Source organism: Vombatus ursinus, unplaced genomic scaffold (genome assembly GCF_900497805.2).
Source record: "Vombatus ursinus unplaced genomic scaffold, bare-nosed wombat genome assembly UNPS02014773.1, whole genome shotgun sequence".
Lineage (NCBI taxonomy): Eukaryota > Metazoa > Chordata > Mammalia > Diprotodontia > Vombatidae > Vombatus > Vombatus ursinus.
The window spans coordinates 34,513,022-34,537,288 of NW_020954551.1; the positions used below are offsets into that span (position 1 = coordinate 34,513,022).

The 24,267-nt window shown below is 44.9% G+C and overlaps 1 protein-coding gene across 5 annotated transcripts in view; it reads left to right on the plus strand.

Annotated features, from left to right (window-relative positions):
- The window catches only part of ATP2B2 (ATPase plasma membrane Ca2+ transporting 2), a 399,625-nt gene that overhangs the window by 44,779 nt on the left and 330,579 nt on the right, over positions 1–24,267 (plus strand). The window contains exon 1 of one of the 5 annotated variants that reach the window (XM_027864047.1): positions 5,215–5,281. The exons of the other annotated variants lie outside the window; for them this stretch is intronic. The gene's annotated coding sequence lies outside the window, so the exon portion shown is untranslated. Of the gene's footprint in view, positions 1–5,214; positions 5,282–24,267 lie in introns of those variants that run through there. 5 annotated transcript variants of the gene reach the window in all.

The window sequence follows — 24,267 nt, forward strand, 5'->3', positions numbered from 1 at the left end:
ACACATACACATCTCTCTCCATATATATGTGAAATGAAGGCACTGGTGATGTTTAGCCTAGAGAAGAGAGCACTGAAGGACGATGGCAATTATCTTCAAGTATCTGAAAAGTTGTCATAAAGAAGAGGGATTAGATTAGTTTTAGTTGGCCCCAGAAGGCAGAATAAAGAGCAAGGCTGCAAAGGGGGAAACTTGAATCTTGGTGTCTGAGAAAAAAGATTCCTAATAAAATAATAGGTAACATTTATATAGTGCTTATTATGTTCTAGGCACTGTGCTCAGTGCTTAACAGTGATCATCTCATTTTATCCTCACAACAACTGTGGGAGGTAGGTGATTTTATGATCTCTATTTTACAGATGAGGAAACCGAGGCATACAGAGGTGATGTGACTTGCCTAGGGACACACACCTAGTAAATGTATGAGGCTGGATTTGAACTCAGTTCTTCTGGAGTCCAGGTGGTGCAGTGGCTTGGAATCAGAAAGGTTCATCTTCTTTAATTCAACTCTGTTCTCAGATACTTACTGGCTGTGTGGCTCTGTGTGACCCACATAATGAGAAGGCAGGACTCACTGGAAAAGACCCTGATGTTAGGAAAGATTGAAGGCGAAAGGAAAAGGGGATGGCAGAGGATGAGATGGGTAGATAGTACCATGGAAGCACCAACCATGAGCTCAAACTTTGAGAGATGGTGGAGGATAGAAGGGCTCGGTGGGCTGTGGTCCATGGGAATCATGAAGAGTTGGACATGACTAAACAATTGAACAACAAAAATAGTTGCATCACCCTCTAGGAATCATTTTTTACAAATTAGCAGCATTTCATACACAGTGGTTTCCTAAAAATTTCACTTAAGAAAAATTAGAAACTAACACAAATGATGTTATGGATTTAAAATATGAAATAAAATTGACAGTCAACCCCCCCCCCCCAGCTTATGTTTCCTCAGTTTCCTCATCTGTGAAATGAGCTGGAGAAGGAAATAGCAAACCACCCCAGTATCTTTGCCAGGAAACCTCCTAAATGGGGTCACAAAGAGTCAGCTAGTACTGAAAATGACTAGACACCAAATAGCAACAAAGAGGGAGTGGTTGGTTGTATGTTTTTAGGGGGGAGGATTTTTCTACTTGGGGGGAGGTTGGACAGGATAGCCTGCAGGCTCCCAACTCTGACATTCTGACATTGTGCTTATTTATGCCTTATGTGAGTTCTTGGACACAGATGCCGAGTGACCTCCTATGAAGGAGACTGTGATGCAGTGGGGGCCTAGACTGGACAGTCTCTTAAGGTCCCTTCAGGTTCTAGGATTCTGGGGTTCTTTAAGCTGTGGTTAATCCGCTTTGGTGGAGTTGGCCTTGATTGAGGTTAGGAATACTCTGGAGTGGTAAAACAACTAGACAAGATTCACTATTTCACCAAGAACTTGGAGGTCTCCTCTGTAACCTGTTGGGACTGTCTTTACTCCCAGAGACTTTCCTGGTCATATGTAGGTTCATCTTATTGGAGATAAGGGTCTGCCTTCCCTTGGCAGTGTCTGAACTTCTAATCTGGTCTTTCCATTTCCCTCCCCTCATCATAAATTGTTAGAGCTGCAAGTGACCTTAGAGATCAGCTAAATAAAATTGAGTGGAAACCCCGTCATATTACAGATGAGAAAACTGGGGACCACAAAAGGGGGCTGATGTGCCCAAGAACACAGAGCTACTTAGTGGCTGATCTGGAAATCCAACCTAGGTCACCTGATTCCTAGTCTGGGCTTTTTTTCCCCTCTCCTCCTGCATAGCACTGGGCTTGGAGGCCCAGCTGTCTGCCAGCTATTAGAAGGAATCTGATAAACTCCCCTGCACCAAAATGATATTGGCTTGTATCCTTCCAGGAATATTTGGGCTTTGAGCAGAGGAAAAGGGCTGACCCTGCAGGAATGGGTTACCAGTGGTAGAATTGCCCTCCTGCCCCACTGACCTGTCCCAGGGCACCTGGGCCTTTGGGGTGTGTGTTGGGGGGAGGGCGCGCCTATGTGTATAAGGAAGCTGTTTGGCATCCTACACTGACTACTCGGCAGTTTCATAAAAAAGCCAACTACAGAAAGACTTTAGCCTCTTTCCCAGGGCAATACCCCTACCTCCAGCAGGCGGCATTATTCTCTCCACATACCTTTTCCCCAATTCCTTCCCATTTTAGCCATCTGTAAGCCTTGCTCTTAGGCTTGGCTTAGAATCCCTCTTAGCACCCTCTGGGCTGGGAGGGCATGTCAGCCCTCTGGGGTCAGGGCTGAAGCAAAGGCTGGTTGGGTGACCATGTGGAGTCAGAGGGAGTTGGAACCAAGTCAGGCTCTCCTCCCCAAGGGGGAGCTCTCTACCCCTGGGGCTGTCCTTTGGAGCCTACACAGTGAGGCCACCCGTAGGGTGCAGAGAAGGCTTGTGAGTTCCCTTTCCCATAGCAAGTTGATCCATGTGAAATCAGGTTAAACCAAAACATGAGAAGCAATCTTGAAGAAAAAAAATAAAGGGGACAAATGGTATTACTAAAAGGCAAAATGTAGCCTGAGGGCAGTTTGTGGAAAGTCCTTTGGGTTTGCAATCTGAAGACCTGGATTCAAATCCTGCCTCAGACACTTAGTAGTTGTGTGACCCTAGATGGACCTCAGCTTCCTCCTCTCTAAAATGGGGTCATTGGACTTGATGACCCCCAAGGAAGCTTTTAGCTCTTAAATCTTTGATCTTAAATCTTAGGCATTATGTTAGGACTGGGTGCTGGGAGGAGCAGGGTTGGGGATTTTCTGATATGAATCTCTGAAGCGCTTTTTTTTTTTTTTAACCCATTAACCCAAGGCCACTAGGTCCTCTCCCAGGAGCTCTCTGCACCATTAGTCACTTCTCAGTCACTATGTGAGTGAGTCCTCCAAAGCCTGGGGTCTGGAGCCACAGCCCCTGTTTTCCTTCCCTACCATCACCTCCCCCCCATTACCCTATTTCTGCCGCCATCCTTGGCCTGGATGGTGTGTGGTCAGGCAAGGATCACTCGGTGACTTCAAATGATGGGGCAGGGGATGGGGAGAGACCTGGATTTAGAGTCAGGGCACCCGTGATTGAATCGTGGCTTTGTTACTTACTAGCTGTGTGACCTTGGGAAGTTTCTCCACCCCGGGTCCTCAGTTGCCCCCATGGTAAAATGAAGGGGCTGGACTCAGTGGCCTTCCAACTCTAACATTCTATGACATCTCTATGCTTTCTCTCCATGTGACCTTGCTTGGGCCTTGGTCTCCTCATCTGCAGAATGATGAGGTTGGTCTCTACGGCCTTGGAGGTCCCTTCCAGCTTCAGATCTGGAGCCTCCTTCCATCTCCTCGCACATCCACAGCTCCACAGAGGATGGTGGGGAGGGAATGCAGTGTGGGGCAGAGAAAGAAGCTAGCCGGGTCATGTAGCTGTAGTGTCCTCTGCCTCTCTCATTGGCCAGGTGAGCGGATTTGACTGATTAGGGATCTTGGCTGCTCCCAGCTGCCTTGCTTGTCTCTCTCCCTCCCACCCCCTCTTCTATATTGCTTCCATTTTGGTGCAGTGCAGACTTTTGGTTTTAACTAGCCGAATTGATATTCTGAGCAAGCCTGTGAGCAGGGATGACAGAGCTTCTCCAAGCATATGGGGGAGCTAGCTTGGCCTGCAGCTGCCCGCTCTGTCCGTCACGGAGTCTGGCTGGCCCCGAATGCCTCCCAACTTTAAAGGAACAGAGAGGCATTTTGGTTTCTCCTGTCTTTTCCCTTTCTGCCACATTTCCTGGGAACAGGCAGGGGTCCATAGCCAGTCTGGCTGTGTGTGTGTGTGTGTGTGTGTGTGTGTGTGTGTGTAGGGGGGAAACACAGGGTCATTTTAGGATGAGACAGCCTGAGGCAGGCCACCTGTTTAAGAGCAAAAAGGATCAGCAAAACCAAAATCACAGAGGGTCCACTGACCTTGGAATTTCTGACTCCCCAACTTTCTTTCCTCCTTCCTCTTAAGCCCCCTGCCCCCCTCCCCCAGTCTTCCAATTTTAAAGAGGATCTGCCTATTGTGAAATAGGGGAAAAACTAGACTGTATGTTTGGGACTTTAAAAGCTTATTGTGGGTGATAGACCCCCAGGGGTCCCAGGGATGTCTGGGAAGTAAGTCAGTGCTCAGCCTAACTCCTTACACGTGTGTTTCATACCCCATACTCTACAAGTATTCAGGCAACACAAAAGCACATGCTTTCTTGCAGTCTCAGCAAGCCCTAGGGATCAATGATGAAGCAGCTGAGAGCTGTTCCCTCAGAGAGGCTTCCTTTCAGTCTAAAGTCCCAGAGAATCCTAGAACCTTAGAACATGAGAGCTGACAAGGGGAAATTTAGGCCCTATTCACTAGGGTTCTTTTCCCTGGTGTTAGGGCTCCTGGCTCCCAGGTCAGTGGGACTGGTCTTTTTGCCCTAGGGGAAGGGGGCAGTTAAATTGTGGGCCTCCAGGGCCGTTTGCCTGGTGGCTCTGGGTCCTGACTACTGCAAGCATGTCCAAGCTCCCACCATACATCTCTCCATGTATGGCCCCAGGGTCCTAGCAATGGTCCTGCCTACAGATGCCTGGGAAGAGAATGGGACTGGAGATTGCTTGTCTATGCTCAGCTCTGCAGGGTCAGTAATAACTGACCAAGTTAGTTAGGAAGAAGGTGGCATTTTGAGAAAATGACTTCCCTGGGAAAACCATCTGGACCTCCCTCTCCCTTGTCCAGACTCATTAACCAGGCAGGCCTTCCGACCCCCCCCCCCCCACCCCCCAACCTCGCTTGCCTCCCTTCCTTCCCCATAGGATCGCGATCGAACCTGACAGTCCTCGTCCTTGACGATTTCTCCCACTTCTGGGTAGGTGGCATATTCCTGGGAGTTTGCCATCTTCTGTGTTTGTTGTTATCCTAAGGGACGTATTAGAGGAACAAACAACAACATGGTGGTTGATTCCACCCTCCCCCCCAATCCCCCTACCTCCTGGTGGAGAAAGCTTTTTTTGCCTTCACTACATCAGCCGTGTTTCTTTCCCCCTTCCAAGTGCCTTAAGCTGAGGGCAGAAACATCCCCCGAGATTGCATTTTGCTGGTAAGATGCTCTCATAAATATACCAGCTCCCTCCCCTACCTGCTTCATCAGGATGGTACAGTCTGCAGAGGGACTCCAGGCGGCTAGCCCAGCCTCTCACCGCCTTCCAGATGCGGTACAGTGATTATTCGGCTGGGCAACTGGAAATCCTTTTGGATGGGTGATGATTTCTTAGCCAAGTAAGTAGCGACATCCACAGCATGAGAAATAAAAATAAAAGCTTTCCCCTCTTCCCTTCCCCCACCACCTTCTCTATTTTTTGAGGGGGGAGGGGAAGGGGGATGGCATTTGGGGGCTTGTTTATTTGGCAGCCTGTTTCTTTCGGAATCGGGAGCCGATGTGGGGAATATTGTGTGTGTGTGTGTGTGTGTGTGTGTGTGTGTGTGTGTGTTTGTGTTTGGAAGGGGTGGCAGTGCCTTAATCTGACGGAGGCATTAGGTCTGCGACCTGGGAATCTCTGGGAAGGCAGTGCACATTTACATCGTGTTACGCAAGGGTATAGCAGAAGGGCAAGGTTCTCTACAAAATAAATAGCACTTGGGGTGAGGTTGAAAATTACCCCGGGGTTACAGGGTTGTGGGTGTTTGGTAAAAGTCACTGTGGTACAGGTTTAGCTTTTCCCCTGGAAACCAGTTATTTCTTAAGAGGGGAACCCAGCACAGGTGAGCTTTGCTCGGAATTGGGAGATACTGGGAGTGTGACTAGCTGCTTTTTCTTTCTTTTTTTCTTTTCTTTTCTTTTTTTTTTGCAGGGGGTGGAGGGGTGTTGGTGGTGTGTCATGCACAGGGTGTCCAAGAAGACCTCAAGACGGATGGTGTGGGGTTCTTGCTGGGCAGCTTTTCTGGGGGTGCTGTGGACAGTGCTGGGTGTCACTGGATAAGGGATCAGCACCTGTGGGGGGGTGGTGGCGGTGGCAGCGGTGGGGTTAATGTGCTTGGAAAGGGATCACTTTGCACCATTTATGTTGCAGGGTGTAGTTAGAGAGTGAGCCTGGGTCTGCATTAAAATTGGCTGCTTTTATGAGGATGCTGGCTCCTAGTTGTGTCTTTGGAGACGCTTGATGCTTGCACAGATGGAGGGGACTCATGGGCCACTCTGCTGAGTTCTCTCCAGCCTCTTGTGAATTGCTTGCAGGGCCTCCCCCCTCCCCTGGCTGCTCCAAGTCACTCACAAATGAACATGTAAGGGCAGCTTCAGAAGTCCAAGCAGAGGCTTCTGCATCTGCTTCCCTATCACTCCGGGTCATCAATTTTCAAACTCCAAGCAGGGCTGTCACCAGGCACCAAGGAGGAGCCTGCTGGCTTCCCCCTGCTTGTTACGTAAAAGACCCAGCAGTCTCTTCATCCACTTGGGAGCCGGGGACTTCTTGGTTTGATGTGGATGGTGCATCAGCTCTGAGTCTGGGTCTGGGTCTGTCCCCTCTGATCTCATTTACCTGCTGTCACTTCCCCACCCCAGCCCAGCCCCCCTCCCCCCACCCGAAAGCTGCGGGATTTTCTCTGCCATTGCCTGTTACTTTCTCTGACTTAATGAAATGGGAACTTTGGGCCATCTCAGGAGCTTGGAAGAGTCAGGAGTGAATGCCTAGTCTGCGGCCTGGAAGGTAAGTCGTGGGCTTGCTGAGCCAAAGGAAGGGGTCTTGCCTTGGGGCAATGGGTTCCGGGGGCTGATCTATATAGCTCCTCTTAACTATGTGCATGCTGGGCTGTTTACTGAATAAATTCATGAAGAATAGGAAGAGCTGATGTTTAGGCTTTTTTAGGGGCAATGTGTGGGTGCTCTACAAAGGAGAAATGTTCCTTTGGCTTGGGAAGTTGGAGGGGCTCTGGGGCTCTGGCCTCGGGGAGCCTTTCCATTTGAACTCAGTGATGAGAAGAGTTAATGTTGCAAAGGGCCTGCCTCTGCAGATGGAGGAGGGATGTGCTGGTGAGGTGGAAGAAGTGCTAGTGTCCGGAGCCCCTCTGGATGTCCACATGTACAGACATACATTAGTGCATCCATGTCTACATACCTGTACATAAATGCACAAAGCCCACTAGACCTACATTCCTGTAGATGTGTGCATGCTAACCTTGTAATTACACGCACAGGCACACATGAGCCTATGTATGCTCTCTCATGAGGGCTCGAACCCCCCCTACACACATATGAACACAGATGCACAAATGTCCCTTTCACCTTGGCTCTCCTCAATTCTCTGCATTATGTCAGTGAACATTTCAGGCTCTTGGGGAACGAGAAGAGGTCTTATGGTTCAAGCTGGTTGAAACCCATCCTCATAGGCTTGCCTTGAGCATGAGGGCATTGGAGATGTTATGCCCAGTGAACTAGCTGTTGTACATGGATGATGGGGAGGGTGTGGTGCACCTGCATTCTTGGGGAGGGTCAATTTTTGACTTGTCCCCGGGGACTTTCTGTCTACTGAGATTCTATGGGCAAGAGCCTTGGGTTCTTTTCTCTTTGTGTGAGGATAGCCAGCCAGTGTCCAAGCCTGGTGCATTTTCCCCCTCATTTGCCTTGCCTAAGGGCATGGACAGTCTCCAGAGCCTGGTTAGTGTGGCACCTGGCAAGGCTCAGACCAGGTGCCCCCAGGCTGTCCTGAAACTTGCTGGTTCCAGAGGTTCATGGAAAATGTTCTACTTCTGTGGAGCACCTGGGAGCTGGCTCCCTGGAGACACCTGCTTGCTCAGGATTGTCCCCAGGCTAAGGTTACCATTAGCCTGCCCAGAATTTTACTTGCCTGTCCTATCAATTACTTGTAAGGATGTGGATGCTTCTCAGAATTTAGGGATCTTTCCCCATTACTTCCCCCCCTTTTCCTCATCCTAAGCTTTTTTCTTTTCCTTTCCTTTCCAACTCCACTCTCCCCTTCCTTTCATCTGCTTCTCTTTTCTTGTCCCTCTCAGGGACCTGCAGAACGTGACAGATGTGGAATTTGCCATAGGCTAGATCTCTAGATGTTCCAGGTGTAAGTGGGGGTGAATTGGTGCCATTGAGAGAGGGAAAGCCTACACAATCTGGCCTGGCCACAGACTAGGGAATCCCCACCCCATTGAGAATGGTGCTTTCCAATTTTAATGGGAAATATATTTGAGAGAAACATGACTTTGTAGTTTCAGGCTTTATTTCTGTTCTTCTCTTCTTCAGCCGGGGCTCCGATCTCCTCTAGCTCCCTTTGGAGTAGGAAAGCTAGATATATTCCTTTGGCATGCAGTGGAGAACATCTATCAGATTGTCTCTAGGGGACCCAGGGAGTCAGGGAGGCAGAGCTCTGACTTCTGCCCAGGTTGCATTTTAGCAGGTTCTTTTTTTTGGTGAGGCAATTGGGGTTAAGTGACTTGCCCATAGTCACACAGCTAGTGAGTGTCATGTGTTTGTTTAGCAGATATTTTCAAGAAGGGTATGGGCCTTTTGGCATCATTAACTCACAGAATATCAGAGCAAGAAGAGACCTGAAAGAGAATTGGTCCAACTCAACCCCATGGGGAAATTGAGGCCCAGAGAGATGACTTTACCTGAGATCCTCCTGCAGTTAATTAGTGGCAGAGAGCTACAGCTTAGAACCCAGGCCCTCTGCTTCTGAGTACTTCTTCTCCTATGATGTCCTGCATGGGAAGGAATAAGAAACAAAGAAAACACATTCCTAGAATCATAGTACTTAGAACTGGAAGGTGTCATCTAGTGCCTCATCTAGTCCGACTGCGAATTTTACAGATGAGGAAACTGAGGGCCATGAAGGTCACATGACTTACTCAAGGTCATACAGCATTAGAGCTAGGATTCAAACCCAAGTCCCTCAACTTCAAATGCAATGCTCCTCTGTGGCTTTATGTAGATTATTTATGTTTCTCAACTCATTTCAACATGGTGGGCTCAGATAGATTCTCTGTTCAGTTTCCAGACCATCAAAGGGGAGTCAATCATCCTTACATAGAAGCAAAGTTAAGTGACCAGTGAGATAATATAACTAAAAAGCCCCATGGTCAAAAAGATCATTCCCCAGGCCTGAAATTCTCTTAATGTCTTCTATTGTAAGAAGTGATGTGGTCTAATGGATAGAATGCTGAACGTGGAGTCGGGAAGCCCTGGGTTCAAATCTTTCCTCAGTCAGAGTTACTGGCAGTGTCCTTTCATGTAAGTCACTTAACCTCTGCCCCTCTGCTGGAAAATGGAGCAAATGATAGCACCTTTCACACAGAGCAGTTGGGAGAAGAAAATAAAATAAAGCACTTTGTATACCGTAAAGTACTACGCAACATAATATAGATTACTTTATTCCTATTTTCACAAGCTTTGATCCTGTGAAAAGTGTGAATAACTTCAAAAGGTTGGTGAGAATGAGGGGATGGGAATGGGGATGGGGGTGGGTATAGTTGCCACATGCTAAGTGGATCAGCAGTCATTTTATACCTCAGGTAGGAGTAGGCTCAAGAGGGAAGATTGAGAGGAAGGGAAGGAGGAAAGAGTAGAAAGTCTCTGGGCACCTGGAATAGGAGAAACCAGTTGTGAGTTCAGAAAAGACAGCTGGATTTGGACTCAGAGCAAATGGGTTCCAATCTTGACTCTGCTACTATCTACCAGCACCAAAACTGTGGCCAAGTCATTAGCCATTTTGGTCCTAGCTTCTCATCTGTAACAGGAGGGGAGGGGATTAGACTAGATGCTTTTCAAAGGTTCTAGCTTTAAATCTCTGAAACTATGAGGATGGGGCACCGTCTTCCTTCCTTCCTTCCTTCCTTCCTTCCTTCCTTCCTTCCTTCCTTCCTTCCTTCCTTCCTTCCTTCCTTCCTTCCTTCCTTCCTCCTCCCCACCCTCTCTCTCTGCGTCTTTCTTTCTCTTTTTTGAATACTTTCCAGAGTTAGAAGTGATCTAAGAAATCAGTTCAACTCAATTCCCTTCCCCTCTCCTCATCTTACAAGTGGGGAAACTGAGGCCAGACAGAAATGGCTTGCTAAACACCACAGAGCTCATTAGTATCAGAGTCTGGAATAGTACCCAGGCTTCTTGATTCTTAGGCTAACAGCAGTTTCCTAGTCAGCAAACCTTGTATTTCACGGGGTAAAAGTGATGAAACTAATCCCTTCATGTGAGTTCTGTCTGTTCACTGACACAGAGGAAGGTCAGGGAAATCCTTTGTCCTTAGACAAGAGTTGAGAGTTCGAAGAGGCAGCATCTCTACCTAGGTTTGATCTTGGAGTTACTGCCTAGTTTGATGGGCAGCTAGGTGGCACAGGAAGACCTGAGTTTGATTCCTGTCTCAGATACTAGCTTTGTGATCCTGGGCAAGTCACTTAACCTTTCTCTGCCTCGATTTCCTCATCTGTAAAATGAAGATAATAATAGCAACCTAACTTCCAGAGTTTTTGTGAAGATCAAGTGAGGTAATATTGATATAGTATTTTGCAAACCTCAAAGTGCTATGTAATTGGGAGCTGTTCTTATGAGTCAGTCATGGCCAGGATGGAGATTGGACTAGACTTGTGCTTTGCTAGGTGGCCCTAGGCCCGGGAGCTTCAGAGATGTATGGATCAGCCTGCAGGAGAGGGGGTGGCCAGGGATGTCAAGAGGGCAGCCCTTGGGCCACGTGACGAGCTCTGCTCGGCTTGGTCTGCAGGCAATCCAATGTGAATCCAGCAGGCTTATTCCTTGGAGAGTGGGAATAACTGGGGCCCCTCCTCCGTGGGTTTCTGCAGTTCACGTGTCTATGGCTCCCAGCTCCCTTCTCAGGGAATTTGACTGGAAATAGACAGTAATGTGGGTGTTTAGAGAGAGCCTCCGTGCTCTCGTTCTGATCTCGTTCTTGATCTCATTCCCACCGCTCTCTTCATATCCCATTTAGCTCTGGTTGCCATAGCTATTGAAGCTCAGATTGATTAATATAGCCTTATCCTCAGAGCTACAAATGGAAAAAAAGAAAAAAACAAACCCTGCAACAACAATAATATTTAGTGACAACTTTTGAGAGAGAGGGAGAGAGCAGGGGAGGAGAGGGCCGGTGGGTGGCGCCTCTTGCTGTAGCCAGGTAAGCAGGGTGGAGAACCTGGTATGTTCTGCTAGGTGACCTTGGGGCAGCTGCTACCCCAGAGGTAAGTGCTGGGCTCTGTGCCCTGGCTTGGATTCCCAACGAAGCTGCTGTTTGCTGAATAAGAAGGGGTCCTGAGCTACCCAAGCTGCTCCAATTCTGCTGGAGTCTGTGGGATGAATCATAGCATCATAGATTTAGTGCTAGTAGAGATTTGAGAGGCTGTTGACTCTGACCCCCTCAATTTATGTGTGAAGTAATTGAGGCAAACAAAGGTTAAGTCACTTGCCCGGGGCTATACAACTATTAAGTGTCTGAGGTGGAATCTGAACCCAGCTCTTCCTGACTCCAAGGTCAGTGCCCTACCCACTGGGCCATGTTGCCTCACATGGCTCAGCTACTCGGTACTTTTTATCTGGTCTCACTTTCATATCCCAGTGATGACTCTGGAATCTTAGTGCCTTTGTGTAACTAGGCCAGGTACTGATCACTGAGTGATCTTCTAGAAGCCCCTAGACTTCCCTGGGCCTCAACTCCCTTCTCTGTAAAATTAAAGGGCAGGACTTTATGTTATAGCAAAGGGATGTTGGTTCTGAAATCAGGGGACCTGAGTTCAAATCTCAGTTTCATCACTTAGTAGCTGTGTGACTTTGTGCAGGTCCTTTACCCTTTTTGGGCCTCACTCAGCTTCCCCATTTGTAAAAGGAGCAGCTTGGCCTCAGTGACCTCTGAAACTATTATCCTGTGAGAAGGTTCCTTCCAATTCTTTTTTTTTTTTTTTTTTTTTTAGGCAATTGGGGTTAAGTGACTTGCCCAGGGTCACACAGCTAGTAAGTGTCAAGTGTTTGGTCTGAGGCCGAATTTGAACTCAGGTCCTTCTGACTTTAGGGCTCTATCTACTGTGCCACCTAGCTGCCCCCTCCAATTCTTATATTATATATGTCAACAATGATTGAAACAAATTAACAAGGATATTGATATGTCAGCCAATGGTCAGTCAGTCAGTCAGTCAGGTGGTCAACAAGAATTTTTTCAGGGCATACTATGTGCCGGGCATTTTGTTAAGAAAGGCTAAAGACCGAGACTTTGCTTTTAAGCAGCTCAGAATCTAATGGGGGAAATATAACATATAAACAATACATGAAAACAAGATATATACAAGGTGAGTTGGAGATAATCAAAAGAGAAAAAGGATTGGGTTAACCTCAAGGGTCTTCTAGATCTCGGATTCTAGAATTATAAAATGATAATGAGGGGGATCAGGGAAGGCTTCTAGTAGATGGTGGGGTTTTAGCTGGGACTTGAAGGAAGCCGGGGCGGCTGGAGACAGGTGATGAAGGAGAGGATTTCAAGTCTGGGGCACTGCCAGTGAAAACTCCCAGAGTAAGGAGATGACGAGTATCACGCTCTTTGAAGTAGACATCTTAAGGCCTGATAGATTGCTTAAGTCATTGTGAAGACTCCTCTTTGGGAACGACCTTCAGAACTGGACGAATGTTCTTTTTCCCTTGGATAACATCACTGGTAAAAATCTTTGCCCTTGAAGGAGGGATTTACTTTTTGTAAGTGTCCAAGAGCAATTCAGAGCTAAACCTGAGTAATAAGATGGTGGAATCAGTCTGGGAGAATTCTCTTTTGAGCCCAAATGAGTTGTGACTACCAGGTAATAAGACTGATTTTCTCAGTCAGCTCTGAAGGCAATTCCCAAAGATGTCTTGAACAGAGACAGCCTCTGTGGAAGAAGGGTGAGGCATCCTCAGGTGGCTGCTGGGAAGAGGATAGAGCTCATTTGGATGGCTAGGTTCTTGTCTGTTTGATAAGTAGTCTCATTACCTTGCAATCACATTCACTACTCAGAAAGGAAAATCAGATGCAATGGAATTGACTTTTCCAAATTTTGTGATGGGTCGTATAGTTATAGAGAGCTAGAAGAGCCCTCACGGGTCATGTATCTCCACTACTTCATTTAAAAATATTTTTATTGGTATCTCTTGTTTTTACACTGCTGTATTCCTCCCTTATCTCAAAGAGCCATCCATATAGCAAAGAATAAGAAAAGAGAAAAGAAAAAAAGACAGTCCAGGAAAACCACACAATGAAGAAATCAGACATTTTATGCAGTGTTCCCTTCCCATAATTACAAACCCTTGCCAATCTCCTGTCTTCTTGGTCATTATACTTTCACAGCATTCTTTTCCCATCTTTATATTAATATTTTTGTAGTCATTGTATGTATTGTTTTTGGGACCATCACTTCTTTGTAAAGAGGAAGGAACCCAAGGTGCAGAGAGATTTTAATGATTTTCCCAAGGTCACCTAGGTGGGACATAGTGAGGCTAGGAATGTGATCCACATTCTCTGAGTCTAAATCTTTTGTTCGCTTAATTGTGCCAGTTTGGTGCCCTTTGCTAGGGGGGTCCTGCGAATGGGGGGCAAGGCTGGAGGGTCCACAGGGGCCTGAGGTGAGATGAAATCATGAACTGGAGATGATGGCTTGAAGGCCCCAGTGTCTTCTGAAGCTTCAGGCTGCTGCTAGGACTTCATGCCACCAGTTAGCTGGTTCCATCCTCAGTCCAAGAACAACCACAAATTTGGTTTCTTTTTCTATTAATGTTCTCCAAGTCGCAGCCATCTGCCAGTCCTCTTGCTGCAGAGTCCAATGCAAATGACTTCAGTTAGGACAGAAAACTGACTGTGTCGCCCCGTTGAAGGCTGACTTTGCTCTTGCTTTGGGTAGTTGAAACAGAAACTTTGAATTTTAGAGCTATAAAAAAACCCAGCGCCATTGTCAGGATCACTTTATGGATGAGGAAATGGAGTGACCTATTCAGGGTCATAGGTTGCGAGTGGGAAGAGAGCCCAGAAATCATCTAGGCCAGCCCTCTTATTCTACAAATGAGGAAACCGAGGATCCGTTGAGGGGAAGGGAATTGAGCAAAGTCATAGAGATAGTTGTAGAGTGGGAATAGGAGCCTGGATCTTTGGACTGCAAATCCAGTGTTCTTTCCAATGAATCACACTATTTCTGTGCTTGTCTCCAATCTCCTGCCTTTCCACATTCCCACCCATCTTTTATACCCTAGCATTTTTTAATGCTAATCTTCAGGGTCATCTGATCAGATGACCCCACTCTTGTCCCTACTTTGAGAATCAAAGCTAGCAAATGATTTTTAGGTGTCTACAAGGTTAGTAGACTTACTTAAATCGTAAGATGATCCTCCATTAGATTGTGAACTCCTTGAGGGCAGGGACTTTTTGCCTCTTTTTGTATCTCCGGCACTTAACCCAGTGCCTGGCTATGTTAGTAGGTGCTTAATAAATGTTTATTGACTGATTGAGTATTACTTCAGTAAAAGGACTAGAGACCAAGAATGAAGTTTGCTTTTCAACTCTTCCACCTATATATTTTCCTAAAATTTTAGATTTGGAAAGAACCCTAGAGACTATTCAGTTGTGTCTTCTATTTTTACAGAGAGGGACCCTGGGACCCAGACAGGTGATGAGGTAGTTCAGTGCTTGATTTTGAGCCAGCGGAGCTGGATTCAAATCCCACTTCTGATGTTTTGCTATCTGTGTGACCTAGGGCACGTGACCTAATCTCCTAGAACCTCAGTTTCCCTGTAAAATTAGTGGATTGGAGAAGAAGACGGCATTTGAGGTCCCTTCCAGTTCTAAGATATGTAACAGTGGGAGAAGTAGCTTGTCCAAGTTAATGGCAGATAGTAGCAGAAATTGGATTAACGCCTGGATATCCTAATTCCTTCATTTAACTAGTTTGTGGCAGAACAGGGATTTGAACCTAGGTATCTTGATTTCCAGTGCACTGTGGCTTTTTTTTTTTTTTATCATTATTCCATGTTGGTTTGAAGCTCCATTTTTCTGTTTTAGCCAAAGCAAATTCCTCTCCAGTGCTGTGAAGATGCCTGGACCAGGGAGGGAGGGGGCTCAGCCCAGCAAACCAGTTTGCTGGAACGCAGACAGCCTAATCTGCTGCTAGTTTAAGGGTTCAAGAAGGAATTACGGCACCCATTACAGGTTGTTTGTTCTTCCTTTTTAGTTTCTGCACAATCATGTGACTTGAGTGCAGTGGGGGGAAAAAAGTGTCTGGGCTGTTCTCTGGCTCCCAGGCAGTGGCCAAGGTCAGCAGAGCAAAGCTGCGGGCCTCCGTTGGCTCTCTGCAGTGGCTGCGGTATTGACACAGCAAAACTCTCCCGAGGAGAGAGCAGAAGCCACAGCTGGCCCTCTGGGTTCAGCCACCTGGGTGCATCCTTGGCCAACAAACAAGTGGAAAGCTGGGATGCAGGAGACTGGGGTTCTAGTCTCATATGTGTTACTGACTTTCTGCTTGACCTTGGGCAAACTGCTTCCTTCTCTTGGAGGGGCATCAGGTTCCCTCTCATGAAAAGTAAGGGAATGGGGACTGGGGTGATTGCAGGTGCCTTCCAGGTCCCAGATTTTAGGGTTGTAAAATTGCTTGGAAATTTCTGAGACCCTGAAACTCAAGGAAAACCCTTCTGTCCAAAGAAGAAAGTCTAGGATGGTGGGGTAATCAGGGAGTGGGAGGGGGAGGTGAGGGTATGTGAATGGGGCAATGAGAAGAAATACAGGTGGGGGTCACAGTGAAAAAGTATCTCTCCGAAGCAATGACTAACCGATGCAAGTAGATTAAGGACATGAGTCCTTAGGGAACCACAGCACTTATTGAATTACATAATATGTTTTAGATTGAAATGAAAATGTCTCCCCCTCAATTTTTCATTTTAATACTTGGTATATGTTGGTGTTGTGGGAGGGAAGAAAACATTTCTCAAATATTGAGGATTCACTTTTGTAAGGCATTGCACTGGGATCTATGGGTGGCCCAAAGAGCCATTGGCTGTGGATTCAGAGGACTGGGTTCAAATGATTTTTACTTCAGGGGTAACTTTGGACAAGTCAAGTAACCTGTGTCCCAAGCTGTAGAATGAGAGCGTTGTAACAGGTGGCCTCTAGGTCCCTTCTAGCTGTCTGTCTCTGAGCCTATGAAACCCAGAGTCAAAGGCATTGTCCTTCCCCCTCTCCTCCCCAGAAACCAGATGTGGATTCAAGTCCACTCAGTAAGCATTAAGTGCCACTTTTGTGTGCTAGAATTTGGGCAGACAAAGCCAAAATCAGCCTGTCTCTGTTATCTAGAAGTTTACGATGTACCTGGAGGAAACAACATTAGAGAAATACATTAATACTGAATACTTAGGAAATAATTTGGAGAGCAGTAACAACTGATAGAATTAGAAAAGGTCTTATATATAGGCTAAAAGATATAGGATACATACATGGGAGAAATTAACAAATGGCATAAGGTAACACTGAAGGCATGGGGCAGATGAGAAAATAAGTTCTGTAGGAATTACGGGGTGGGTGGAGGATCCCTGAGGCCGAAGCAATTATATGAGGCAATATTCATGGAGGAGGTGGGTGAGGGATTGAATTGGCAGAGGGAATGAAGGAGAGCATTCTTAAGTGGTGATAATGGATTGTAGGCTGATGGATTTATAGAAGGAATGGATGTTAGTGGTCATCGAGTAAATCCATTTCCCTTTATTGTCATAGATGATAGTATGTTAGATTTAGAACTGGAAGGGACCTTAGAGATATCTGCTCCAGCTTCCTCATTTTTACTGATGAAGAAGCTAAGATTTGAAGAGGTCATACAGAGCTAGGATTCAAACCCAGGTCCCTTGACTTCAAATCCAGTGCCCTTCCTATGCATGTGGTGTGATCTCTGTGTGGATCCCCTCCCTCCAACTTTGTGTGGAGCTCTGAAGGATTGGGTGACCTGCCAATCTAACCCGGATCCTAGAAGGCTGGCAGTGGCGGGGAAGCAGGAGCCCGAGTGTCTGAGACTTGATATTGAGTTAGTTGCGCTCAAGGACTCTGGGGAAGAGCTCTGTAGCCAGAGTTGATCCACATTGACTTGAAATGAGAGAAATGTTCTGAGGCCCTGTTGGGCCAGGGATTTCCTTGTTATAGGAAAGCAATGTTTTTGTTCATTTTAGCAAAGACCTATGAGGAGATAGTGGAGGATACAAGGGTCTGGTGTGCTATGGTCCATGGAGTCACAAAGAGTTGAATATGACTGAACAAATGAATAACAAATCGGTATGTTATGATGAATGAATATATGAATGAATGAGGGAGTGAAAAAGCATTTATTAAGCGCTTTCTATGTGCCAAGTTCTATGCTAAGCATTGAAGATACAAATACAAAAGGGAAGACAGTTCCTGATCCTAAGGAGCTTGCATTCTAATGGGGGAGATAAAATAGGTAGGAAAGTGGTGAATAATAATGATGGTGATGATAATAATGATGACAATAATAATAATTATTTACCTAATACCTTGAACTTTGCATATATATTTTCATTTGATCCTTGTAAAAACTGCGTGAGGTTTCTTATAGAAAAGAAAATTGAAATCCAGATAATGGAAATGACTTATCCAAGGTCACATCGACCAAGGCTAGAGCCAAATTCTCCTGTTCTTCAGGCCAGTACACTTCCAGTCCTATGTGCCTGTGTAAAAAGGACTTTAGGAACAATCAGACTTTTAATTTTCCTCAGACTTTCTCATCATTTTTCCTCACCCACTTTCTCCTTTTTCACTATACTATCAAGAGGAAAAACAGAATTGAAGCGTTCTTAACAATTGCATGTTGGTATTACAACCTTGAAAGATAAACTACATGTGTGTATGTGTGCATGTATATATATGTGTCTCTATGTGTGCAAGTGATGAAAAAGTTGGAAAACTTTTGTTCCATTTTGTATCCACCCGTGAATGTTGATGGTACAGGGGATTTAAGTACTTTCGATTGGCTGGGAGAATTTCCTTTATGAACATTTAATTAGATTGGTGTAGGCAGGTCTGAGTTGTCTCCAGCTCTGCTGCTGGTCAGCTGTGCGACCTCAGACAAACCACTTAATTTCTCCAGGACTCGGATTCTACTGTAAAATGAAGGTGTTGGACTGAGATGTTCTCCAAGAGTCTCCTCTAGCTCTGGCATTTTATGAATCTAACTCGATGTTGGTTAGAATTCAATTCAATTCAGTAAGCATTTAATCCGGGCACCTAGGTGGTACAGTGGATAGAGTCCTGGGCTTGGAGACAGGAAGACTCATCTTCCTGAGTTCGAATCTGGCCTCAGACACTTACTAGCCATGTGACTCTGGGCAAGTCACTTAACCATGTTTACCTCAGTTTCCTCCTCTGTAAAATGAGCTGGAGAAAGAAATGGCAAACCATTCCAGTATCTTTACCTAGAAAACCCCAAATGGGGTCATGAAGAGTCAGACGTGACTGAAATGACTTAACAATAAGAACTGAAAACATTTAATCAGTGTCTACTATATGCCAGGCACTGTGCTATGTATGGAGAGCTTAAAGACAAAAACACAACTGTCTTTGCTCTCAAGGAGTTTACATTCAACTGGAGGGATGCAGCATGCATACTAATAAGTAAGTGCAAATTATATGGATGATCATACAAAGCAGTTTGTCATAGGTGCCCTCCCCCCAGACCAACTTTTTCTTCTCTGGGTTAGACATCTGAGATAGTTAGGTCCAGCATGGCAGGGAACGTGTGCTTCAGTTGTTGCATATGGCATCCAGTGCTTTTCTTCTCCATGTTGGGATAGGACTTTTCATCAAAACTCTTCAGGCATATATACAGGCATAACATGAAGGGAGTATGGTTAAGTGAGTTTATCTTTGGACTGGAAGCCAGGAGCCAGGCGTTTCTCCATCTGCCCAAGCTCCCCGCAGGGAGGACCTATATATTGGAACCATAGAACCTAAGTGTTACAATGAAAGAGAACTCAAATTTAGTCTAGTCATTGACAACCTAGTCAACGAATAGATGATTTATTTTACTGAGAAGAAAGCTCTGTAAGTATTTTGTTACTTGGTTGGATAACTAACTGGCCAGGTAGGGAAGGCAGTGATTTATTGGCAGAGAAAAGGATATGGATCTAGTCCCATTTTTTTCCCTTTCAAAGCAAACTGAGCATTACTTACTCTATATATTGTCCTTTAATGGGTTTTCAGACTACTGTTATGATTGAATCTCCTATTTATTTTTCTTTTCTGTTATTTGCCGCGCTAAGGACAGAATTGTGTTTTCTATTGAAATTATTCCTAAAAATGTCCCTGCAGTATCAAAGAGGTTGATCCTTTGGAAATGGCTAGCAGGATGGAATACCAATCAGCACTTTGGCATTGAACAACTACTATTCTCCCACTTAGTACTAGACACTGGGGAATATAGAGGAATATACCACATGCCTTGCCCTCATGGGGCTTACAGTTTAGCTTCAGAGACAGATTGTCATACAAGAATCAGTTCCCAGAATCAGAGAATGTCCGAATTGCAAGGGAAATTGGAGGGCATCTAGTTGAACCCATGAATAAAAAACAGCATTTATTAAGTGATTTCTAAGTGCCAAGATCTATGCTAATCACAAGGGATTCAAATACAAAAGGGAAGACAGCTCCTGCTCTCAAGGAGCTTTCTGCTAATGGGTGTGATAAAATATATTGGCAAGTGGTGAATGATGATAACCATCACTGAAATCACATGGCACTCTTAAAAGTTAGGAGAAACCTCTTCTTGACATACATGACGAGTGTTCATTCAACTTTGGCATGGAGATCACCATTGGCAAATGCAATAGATGACCTCTCTGGGCAGCCCATTTCAGTTTTGCATAGTTCTAAAGTGTTATGATAATTTTCCTTACGTTATGCCTAAATCTGCCTCTTTCCTTGAAGACCTCCACTGTTGGGAAAACACATTCAGCTGCAGGATAATTCAGATCATTCCAGCCTATAGCTAACTCTCTGTATCTTCCATCTGTTGCTTATTTTTCTACCCCTTTGGGTATTAAGCAAAACAAGTCTAAAACCTCTACTTTACTATATTGACTAAGGCTCTATAAAGTGAGTTTATTCAGTGCTCTTGCTTCATTCTGTCAAACCTTTCACTGTCTCCAACTATCTTACCACCCCCTTGCTTTCAGTCTTAGAGGATGAAGTGGTCTTCCTCTTTGCCAAGATTAACCTATTGGTCTAGACCCTTGAACTCAGCTAGTATGGCATGAGTATACAATTCCAATCTAAGTCTTCTACCTCTCAGTCTGGCTCCATTCCCATTATTCTATACTGCTTTCCTTAGAAATAGGATATGTGCAAATTTAGAGAATCCACCCCAAATGTTCATATGGACTATTTGTACCCAACCTTTGGTAGAGCCTTCCGAGCTTGCATTGGTCTGATCAGCCACCATTGGACATACTGTACCTTGACCCCAACATAGTGATGTCACTTTGGTCCTCTTCAAGAACAAAGGACAAACAACTGCTTCCTTATCACCAAATTTGGTGACCTTTTCTTCCTTCTGTTCTCATTTTCCTTGATATATCTGAAGTTTCAGAAAATGTTGACCATTACTTCCTTCTTGATGCCATTTCTGCTGATTTCAGTGCAGTGCAATTGTGGTTTTCTTCTAGACCTTCAAGTTACTTTTTATCGGTCTCCTTTGCCATCCTATTCCTATCCCTTAAAATACTCTGTAATTTTGTCCTTGTCTCTCTTCTCTATACTTCCTTTCTTGGTGACATCATCTTCTCCCTTAGCTTTAATTATCACCTCTATGCAGATGACTCCCAAAACTATATCTACACTACTGGCTTCCACGCAGAGCTCCTATTTCCCCCTTTCCAACTTTTCACTGGATATTTCCATTTACATGTGTCACCAGCACCTTAATCTCAACATGACCAGTTCTGAATTCATGCTCTTCCCTCCCCCGAAAGTTGTCTATTTCTGCTAATAGTACTACCATCATCCTGACCAATCAGTCTGTGACTTCAGAGTCACCTTTGACTCTTTCCTCTATCATAGTCCCTATCTAATTTATTTTCCATCAGTTCTTCCATTGGCAATAACTCTTGTGCCCACTCCCTAATCTGCATTTCTGTTGCAACCATCTGTCCTATTAGGGGCTTCTAATCTAGGCAGTGTGGAGAATCTCTTCTTGACAGGACCATTGTAATTGAGCTCCCTTTCTTTAGTTTATTCCTTCCCTAGTCCATCCTTTATGCAGTTGCTAAGGTTATTTTCCTATTGTACTTCTCTGATGATGTCTTTGTCTATTAAAAAAAAAACAACAACTCTCCACTGGCTTCCTATTATCCACCAAATAATGCAGACTCCAGATCCTGGCATTTGAGGTCATCCACAACTTGTCCCACCTTTCCAGCCTTATCGCCTACTCTTCCTTGTTTATGTTCTTTCGATTTTGGCTAAACTGAAACAGGCTCTATTCCCTGTCTTCCCTCTCTTGTGTTTATGCCTTTGCTCACTCTCTCCTCTACTCCTGAAAGGACTTTCTTTACTCCCATCCTTCCCTCTGTGTTCCAATGAATTTCCTCCTCCATTCCTTTAAGATCCATGGGTCAAACTAACATTGTTGTGCAAATGACTTCTAAATTTACATGGCGAGCCCTCCTTTCTCTCCTGACTTCCAATCCTGTATGACCAACAGCCTATTGGGTATCACCTGGATATCCCATAGACATCTTAATCTCAGCCTATTCAGAACAGAACTCTATCTTTCCCCATAAGCCCCTCTGTCATTTCTCTGTTGAGGGTTCTAAGTTCACTATTCTCTTAGCAGACACCTAGGCTTTCAACCTCAGAATCATCATTCCTCCATTTCCCCTCACCCCTCTTCCCCATATCTAGCAAGGTTACCAAGTTTTATTGATTCTGCATCCATAGCATTTTTTCCCCACATCCATCTACTTCTTTCCATTCACACCTTGACTATCTTAGTTCAGGTTGTCATGACCTCTCACTTGGATTATTGTGAAAGCCTCGTCATTGGGATCCCCGTGTTCAGGCTCTCTCCAGTCCATCCTCCCCAGAGCTGGCCAAATGGCTATTATTAAAATATAGATTTGACTATATTCTTTCTTCCTCTGCTCAAGATGCCTCAGTGGCCCCTTATTCCCTTTAGGATGAAATATGAACTTCTTTGTTTGGCATTCAAAGCCATTAATAAGAATGTTTTACTGATCTTTCCAGATTGATGTCACCCTCCTTCATTCATTCTACATTCCAACAAAACTGGTTTACTGGATGTTTCTTGTAAATGATATTTCGCCTGTCACCTCTCAACCTCTGCCTAGGCTATCCCCCATACCTTGGACATTCTCTCTTCTCACCTCTGGCTCTTGGAACCCATGTTGCCCTTCAAGCCTCAACTCCAAAGCATCACCTCCTCCAAGAGGCCTCTCTTGATTTTAGCTAAGTTGTTACTGCTCTTCCCAGAAATTGGAGTTTTTAAAAATGTTGCTATTTATTTTTCTGTGTACATGTTGCTTGTCCTCACTGATGTGTAAGCTCCTTGAGGACAGGGACTGTTTCATTTTTGTCTTAGAATCTGGAGTCCCTGAGCAGAATGCCTGGCATGTGGTAGGTGCTTAATAAATGCTTGTTGAATTAAGTTGAAGCCACAACTCAGATGCTGCTGTTTCCATAGTTTTCTGACACGTTCCCAACTGAATATGATCTCTCTCTCTCTCTGTGTCTCTCTCTGTCTCTCATTTTTATACATGTTGCCTAGTCTTCTTTGCTCTTACCAAGTTTTCCCTTGTACCATATTTATATATCTCTTTCTCCCTCCCTCCCCACCCTTACCCAGTAGACTGAAAACTTATTGAAAGCAGAATTTGTTTCATATCTATCCTTGTGTCCTGGTGCTGATCACAGTCCCTTATACATGATGAATGTCTGCCAGTCTAATTTAGAATTTTAAGGAACATAGGTGCAGCCTCATTCTTAGACTATTTGTCCTCTCTTTCTTTAGTCCATCCCCTCACCAATCCATCCTTTGCGTAGTTCCGGGGTTCATGTACTTTTCACAAAAAATTGCCTGCCAAATAATGTAAACTACTGATTTTTTTTGGCTCTAGCTACAAGGTTCATCAATAAAATTAAAAATATTGGCACTATTGATAACATTAATACCACTGATGGCACAAACACATACAAAAAGGATATAAGGAGACATGTATTGATAGGTTTCCCTGTTACCTAGGAATCAGTGTTGATTCTGGTCCTAAGGGATGAAGCTTGAACATAACAGGCCCAGACAACCAGCCCTCGCCCAAACTTCATGCTGATTCTCAGTGTCTGGGCATGGTTAGGACTAACACCTTTTATACCCAAGAGGACAAAGGGAACTAGCTCCCTTTACAAATGTACCAAACTAGGATAAGTAAGATTGAAGTCACCTTGAATTACATCAGTCATTACAGTTGGATAAGTAGGAACACAGGGGTTGAAAAAATTCCTTTGGAGTTGGGGGATGCATTTATGGTCCCTTCTATCATTCTGGTTTCTTTTTCCCTGTGTCGCCTTTGCCTCTACCCCAAGGGAAAGGGCTTAGTCTGTATTGAGACAGTTAATATATGTTTGTTGAAATAAAATTGCAAGACCAGTAATCTCAGTTTGACCACAACATGAAGGAAGGGTTGGAATCTGGAGGCAGAGAGACCAAGACTTTGAGTAATACAGGAGTGAAGTGAAGCAGGTGGGCCCATGCTAAACTTGGGCCAGTTAGAAGGGAATACTCACTCCAAAGAAACAGAATCTGGTTTCAAATCCAGGTGTTTTCTACCTGTTCCACCTTAGGACAGTCACATAATCCCCCTGGGCCTCAGTGTCCTCATATGTAAAACGAGGGGTTGGACTAGGTCAAAGACTCTTACTTAACCTGGAGTCCGTGGACAGATTTCAGGTCTGTAAACTTGGATGGGAAAAAAATAACATTTTAAAAAATTTCAATATTTTTGTTTTCTTTTGTAATCCTGTGGATTTATGCATTTAAAAACATGATTCTGAAAAGGGGTTCATTAGCTTCACCAAATTGCCAATGGGGGCCATGATACCCCAAAAGTTAAGCCCCCCTGGACTAGATGATCTCTGAGATCACTTCCAACTTTATGATCCTATGAGAGAAAGGGACTTTATGAGAGACATTTAGAAAGAAAAACCAGTGTGTGTGTGTGTGTGTGTGTGTGTGTGTGTGTGTGTGTGTGTGTG